Source organism: Arvicanthis niloticus, chromosome 4 (assembly GCF_011762505.2).
Source record: "Arvicanthis niloticus isolate mArvNil1 chromosome 4, mArvNil1.pat.X, whole genome shotgun sequence".
NCBI classification, from domain to species: Eukaryota; Metazoa; Chordata; class Mammalia; order Rodentia; family Muridae; genus Arvicanthis; species Arvicanthis niloticus.
In genome coordinates, this window is record NC_047661.1 from 114,766,650 (window position 1) to 114,774,377 (window position 7,728).

Consider the following 7,728-nt stretch of genomic DNA (forward strand, 5'->3'; position numbering starts at 1 on the left):
ATAGTAATGGAAAATGAACTCACGAAAGCAATAAAGGGTGGAAAGTAATCAGTACTGTGGACCTCAGAGCTCTCTGGTAATGAGAAATCTCCAGTCACGAAGACAGTTATTCAGAAGGCATCTGACAGGTGCAACATGTCTAGGAGCTTCCCCAGCAGGAAATACAATTGCCAAAACCACTGACTTCCTACAGGTCTACTTTACATACCACTAATGAAATTTCTCCTTTGCAGTGGGCCTCAAATCCAAGCAGAAAGCAGCTGGCTACTTCTGCCACTATGCACTATGCATGGGCAATAGTGTAACACTCAGGGTCTACAGCTGAGTAGGACTATTTGTGACCTTTCTTCCCCCAGAGGCATGTACAGCACTTCCAACGATTAAAGTAAGCCAGCACGGAGGAACGTCAAGCCCAGTTACAGCATGATTCCTCTAAGCTCTATATCCAAAGCGTACAGTGTCTTTAACAGTAAGGAAGAGACTTTCCAAACAATAGTCACATTCTTGCTTCAGAGGCCAAACCTGGCCTCTCACTGAAAATGGTTCATTGTGAAAATGTTGCTGAGCTCGCTCGTTCAACGTTCAGGAGACAGCTTGTATAACCACATCAGGCCAGGCCCTGTTGTTAGGCAGACATCGTGTGTGTGATCTTGACAAAGCAGACATGGTCCTTACCTTCATAAAGCTTTCAGTCTCACAAGAATAACATAATAAATACATGCACGCAGAGAGTGTTCATTGTTGGGAGCCAACTCCTAGCAGAAAGCAGCTATCATCCTTGCAGCCATCTCAGGCCATATACCCTGACAAGAGACTTGTTTTCAACAGCCTACAACAGCTGAGAACACTCTGATAAACATCTTGTTTATCCCACATAGCTTGTTTTGCTGTTTAGTGCCCCCAGCTGCAAGGCACACGTGGTAAAGTGCCTTCAGCTGTGTTCCCCTGCTTGTCCACGGAGGCAAGGCACATGGTGAACTGTATATATACCCAGGGTTTTCCTTTTAATAAAGGAGACTAGAGACAATAAACGAGACTTGAGACTTGGTCACACACTCTGGCTCCATTCTTTGAGTCTCTTCCCCACCATCCCCACTCTCTCTCTTGCTAGACCCTGTTGTCTGATCCCCTCGGACTTAGTCCCAAAGCATGGGGCAATGTGGTCCTCAACAGTTAATCACAAAATGCAATAAACATTTTAAAGCCAAGAACTTGAAAGTGGACTTATTTTGTACCGAAAGACAGATTTTTAAATACTGAAGTGAATTTTAGATACCGATTAAGCAGTGTGTGCATGGAAGGCCTTGAACACAGGTTTGTCTCCACAGCCAGGCTTCTTGTGTGCTCTAGTAACTGTGCTTTGTTTCTTAACATAAGCAGGATCCAAATGTGTTCGAGCTATAACTGCTCATTTTATATTCCATTAACATTAACAATACTTACGTGATATTTAGCAATTGTGTATCTCTTTCTGTGGACTTCAAGACTCTGACCTTTTCTCCTGGAAAGACAGCTCTTGATGTTGATCCTGCTTCCAGGCAGCTCAGATAAATCTGTTCATGTTTCTTGCTGTGGACTGCAATAAGCAAATAGTTTGTGTTGTTTGTCAGTGTTTCAGAATTCTTGTGGTTCTGTTTAAATTCTGCATACTACATTCTGCCAAAAGGAATCACTGGATAAAATTGGGGGTGCCCCTGAGCATGTCAAATTTGAGAGTGAAAGTCAAAAGATTATGAAGGAAAGGCACAGGAGGCTTATCCTGGCCCTAGCCGCGGGTCAGGGTCTAGCAAGAGAGTGGGGATGGAAGGGAAGAGACTGGAAGAATGGAGAAAAGACAGAGGTCTGATCAAGTCTCTTTTATTGAAAAGAAATCCTGGGTATTTATACACTTTGCCTTGGAGGCGTGGATACCACGTGAACCTTGCAGCTGGGGGCATTAAACAGCAAAACAAGATATGTGGGAAAAACAAGATGTTTATCAGAGTGTGCTCAGCTGTTGTAGGCTGTTGAAAACAAGTCTCTAGTCAGGGGTATATGGCCTGAGATGGCTGTAAAGATGATAGCCACTTTCTGCTAGGAGTCGGCTCCCAACAGAGGCTTGTAGCACAAAGGGCTTGGATTCAGTTGGACAAATCTGAAGAGGTATTAGTTATACAATCTGAAACCTGAATGACTAAGAAAATTATACTTGCTTGATATGTCAATATTAAACTCTATATACTCATCAGAAGAAAAAAATCTTATCTTTTATTCCAGAGTTCTAAACAGAACCACTATACTAATATCACCAGGCAATTATTAACTTAAAGAGTAAGGGTGAACTGGCAATATTCCAGAGTTCATAATTCTAATCACAAGTCATAAAAGAGAGAAAAATTACAGAGTCCAAATTTTATCAAATGCCTAAAACTGCCAAAACAGTAGCTTGACAATAAATATAAACTTTGTAATCAAACAAACTTCAAATCTAGCCCCTGCTCCACTAAGCAAACATGTTACCTACACTGCTATATTTTGCACATGAAATGCTTCATACTCAGAAGACATAGCTAAGACTCACTAAACAAAAGCAATCAACAATTTTACATCAGTGAGGAAACAACAAACAACTTAAAATGGCCACCAATCTCATTATAAAATTAACTTATGAGAGAGACACGGCTTCTCTTTTCCCCTGAGACTGAGATTACAGGAACAAAGGTCCCAGCTAGAAACTCGTCTGAGTCTCTGCCAGAACGGGTACTTCAAAGTCCCCATTTTCAAAGTTTGTTTTCTGGGAATCAGACCTGGCACTGAATTGTCAATAGCTCCATTTTCAACATTCTGGATTTCAACATTCTAGAATGACTTGTAGACTTACGGAAGCCACATAGTGGCTTTATGCAACTTGTGTGGTAAACTGACCTCTCTTTTCTTCTATGTAGTTTTTGTATCATGCATGCTCTAAGAATTAATGATTACCCTTGGATTTCAAGTGTGTGTATACTATGTATGTATGACAAATGACAAATCAGTCTTTGAGTCAAAAAAAAAAAAAAAAAAAAAAAAAAGATGGGCCTCCAAACCGAGAGAAGTGTTACCTTAAAAAGCCAACATAGAAAACATAGTCCTAGAACCCCTGAACCATAAAGCTGCCATTCCACAAACTGTACAGTGATAGATACGAAGTAGGTAGAAGATAGACAGACAGACAGACAGACAGATAGATAGATAGATAGATAGATAGATAGAAAGAAGACAGACAGATAGAATTTTGTATTATACTCTTAATCTTATCCTGAAATTCTAGTAACTTATTTAGGCTGGGTCTTTGGGGAAGTCACCAGAACTGCAAACAAGGTGACATGAACTTTGACAAATGATCTTTAAAGAACAGGTAGATCCAGTGAGTGACACTTCTGAGCTTGGGTCTCAGAAGTGGCAATATTGCTACAGGGAATGACTGGGTCAGGTATAAGGGAGTCAGGTATAGATTGTGCCTTCAGAAATAGGCTAAGAGCCTGGAGGACAGCCATGGAAAAATGCTCTGAAGATCTTGCTTCTTGGTTCTTTAAAATTTTTTCCATTTCTTCACATTTTCTTGGTCCATTTAAAAATCTATTGATTTAAAAAAATAACACTGAAAAATGACAGAACCTAGGCACACCACTTAATTCATGTGTCAATAGTGTTTAAAAACAGGAAAGGCCTTGATTTTCCCAGGGTGACAGCTCTTCACAGAATTTCTCACTGGCCTGTTCCCCCATTACAGCTCACTCAGGTCTGATCTGCAGCTTCCCTGTGCTCTTCTCTGAGTCATGGTACCGCTGCTATGCCCACCCCCAAGCCAGATACCAAACATTCACCCCACGTTGTTAAGAACAATGATGCCATTGTTTTAATGCGTGTGTGGTGTGTGTGTGTGGTGGGGGAGGCCCTGTGGCTGCACATGTGTGTGAAGCTGGAGTACACAGGTCAAGCTCAAGTGAAATCTTCTAGAACACTTTTCACTTTCTTGACTTTGAAACAGGGTCTCCCATTGTAGACTAAGGTAGCTGGCCAGTGAACACCAGGGAACCTTCTGTCTCTCACTCTTCAGTGCTTGTGTCACAAGCAAATGCCACCAAGCCCAGCATGGGCCTAGATCATGGTCTCTAGGGATCAAATCCTGGTCCTCATAATTTGCAGACCCTTCAACCTACCTATAACTTTGTTCTGGGGACTTCGGTTAATACGTACTTTCAAAGAAGCCGTTAAACATGAGCATGTTTACATATCTTTAATCCTAGCACTCAGGAGGAAAAGACAGGTGGGACTCTGTGAGTTCAAGGACAGTCTGGTCTACATAGTGAGTTCCAGGACATCCAGAGCTACAAAGTTACATTAAAAACAAAAGCAAAGATAAGGATGGAAAGGTAGCATGACTGAAAGCACAGGGGAAGATGCATTAATGCCCAACACGTGATGGGGATTACTGTGATCCCATGGCACACACAACTTGGCCAGCATTTCAGAGTATTCAGTGTCTTCCAGGACTCTGAAATTCTCAAGGAAAGGCAGAACATGTAGATAAAATGCCATTTCGATCCCAATGATGTGTTATTATACCCACAGATTATCAGAGAAGTTTCTTCTTGTAGTGGATGGGATTGTATAAACAGGTACAAGTAACAGAACATGAACATGACATCGGTTAAGCTCATGTGGGTATTGGACTCCTAACAAGCAGGGCAAGGAGAAGTGGGGAAACAAGGCCTGTATGCCTGAAGGGTGTCTCAGACTTCAGTAGGCAAGACGGCTGTGGGACAGCTCCAGTCACATAAGCACAGAAGCAAGAGGGTCAGGAGGGCATGGAGAAAAGGGGAGAGCAAAACACAACCTGGAAACCTGAAGGGTAAGAGTCAATATAATTTAGTGTGAGGATAAATGTTCTTGAAAGCGAGGGTGAGTTTTACCATTGATTTCATAGGATTTAGACAGCTCCGCATACCTTTAGACCAGAAAACATTTCTAACTTTTAAAATACTACCATGGGAAAAAAAGTGAAAATGTTTTTTTTTTTTTTAAAGAAACTATTAGGAATATGAATCTACTATTTTGAAACAGGGACTGCAGATGGAGCTGTGCCAACAGGAAACTCAGTATCAAGATTACTACAACAGTGTAAACAAGAAATAGTGAGAAGCCTATCCATAGATTAGTAACAGTGGAAAGAAGGAAATTAAAGGGGGTGCCCAGAACTTGTCAGTGCTGTAGAGAGTACGACTAAGGGAGCTGTAGAACCCTGAGGAGGGAGAAACAGAGATATTCTTTTCAAGGCAAGTCAGTCTAAAGCACCAAGAAAGCTAGGAAGGAAAGAAAGGAAGGGGAGGGGAAGGGAAAGAAGAAAAGAGAGGTAGAAAACATGAAGCAGGTAAAGAGATGGGGCAAGGAAGGAAGGAGGGAGGGAGGAAAGGAAGGAAGGACTGTAGTATAAAGTACATGGGATGATAAAGGCTAGAAAAGCTCACTGCTACAGAGAAATTTTATAAAAGAATAGGTGTCTGGAAGGTTTGGCTTGTCTGAGTTTTACAAGAAGACTACTAAAAACTTTTTTAAAATGTTTCAGTAGAAAAATAAAGATGGAAACCAATGAATTATTAATGGTGGGTAGTATGAGAGTTAAAGAGGCCAGACATGGTGTAAAAATCAAACAAACCAGCACTCAAGAGGCAGAGGCAGGTAGATCTCTGTAAGTTCAAAGACAGCCTGGTCTACGCAATGAAATCTAGGACAGCCAGGGTTACACAGAGAGACCCTTTCTCAAAAACCAAAAACAAAAAGCATGTAAAAGAGATGTATGTATCATACTTTGAAAAGCTGAGTACAATAGCTTTATTCAATAGTAAACTACTGAAGTCAAGAAGAGCTAGTGAATAATACTATGAGAAGACAAAAAACTAAAAAAAAAAGCTAAAGAGAACATATTGACAAAAATGCAAAAATATGTTAAACTTCTAAAACACAGAATAGAGAACTTTCACATCATCAAAATGTAAAATATGTAAACCAGGGTCAATGAGATGGATCAATAAGTAAAGGCAATTGCCTCTGATCCCGACCACTTGAAGTCAAGTCCCAGAGCCTACATCATTAAGAAAGAAAACCAAACCCTTCAGCTTCTCCTGACACACAAACACACACACACACACGCACACATGCACACACACAAATACACATTCTCACACACACTAAATAAGGCAAACAATTTTAAACATGTAAAGCAAAAAATTAAGAGTACTATAAGAAACAGAAGTCACATAATGATGATCTTTACAGTGTCTCATTAATTAATGTATAAGCTGTGTGACCTGACTTCAGACACCAAAGTGCTCATCCTTAGTGATAATCAGGGAAACCGAGATCATAAAGAATTGCACATCCTTACAAACCACCAGAGCATCAAATTCAAGTCTGGTGACTCTAAGCATGAGTTTCTGCATCCAGTCACGCAGAGGTCCAGGCTTTTTGTAAGCTCTGACCACCACAGTTGCACATCCTGGAACTCCCAAAGTCGTAAAAGGAGCTGTCAACCAGGATAAAGTCAGAAGATGACAGCCAGATCACAGAGAGAAACAGTCAGCTGTGGGGCAGAACTTTAAAGCAGGATACAGCACAAAGAACTTGGGAGACATCCAACTTCTCTACACACCATTGAGGATGATGGATACATGATTTTTATGTAGCCGCTGACTCACCATGATTAGAAAGAGAAAAACCAGATAGAAAGGCAGATGTATGAATTATGGTGGGTTCATACAGTAGAGTGTTCAACAGTAAGAAAATAAACTACAACTAAACCATTGTGGATGACTGGAAAGACGGCTCAGCAATTAAGAGTACTGGCCACTCTTCTAGAGGACCTGGGTTTGATTCCTAGAACCTACATGACAATTCCCAGCTGTCTGTAACTGCAATTCTAGGGACTCTGGCAACCCCTTCTGGTTTCTATGGGCACCAAGCACACATGTGGTACACAGACACACATGCAGTCAAAATACCCATACACATTAAATACATACATACATACATACATACATACATACATTCATACAGGCACTGTGAACAACCAACAAACAGAACTAAGGAGGAACCAAACACAGGGAAAACCTGGAAGGGTATAAACTTTGAGTCTATTCACACAAACTTATTAATAAACAAATTAAACTATTTGATAGGAAAGCACAAATAAATAGTAAAACCACAAATGTTCAAGAAAATTATTATCAGGGTGTAAAACAGAAGTGTTGCGCTTACTGGAGCCCGATGTTGGACGCCAAACTGTTGCAGCCCGTACTGCCCGTTCCGGTCCGAGGGTCAGGGTCTAGCGAGAGAGAGAGTGGGGATAAAGGGGAAGAGACGCGAAGAATGGAGACAAGACAGAGATTCTGATCAAGTCTCGTTTATTGAAGGGAATTCTGAGCTATTTATAGGCTTTTGCCACGTGCCTTGTAGGTGCGTGGATACCACGTGCCTTGCAGGTGTTGATATGACGTAAGCCTTACAGGCGTCTATAGCGTGGACAGCACGTGCACCGCAATGCCTTGCAGGCGTGGATAGCACATGCGCCTTACAGGCATGTATGGCGTAGATAGCACGTGGACAGCACGTGAACTGCAATGCCTTGCAGGCGTGGCCACCACGTGCACCTTGCAGCTGGGGCCAGTAAACAGCAACACAAAATATGTGGGATATCAGAGTGTGCTTTAG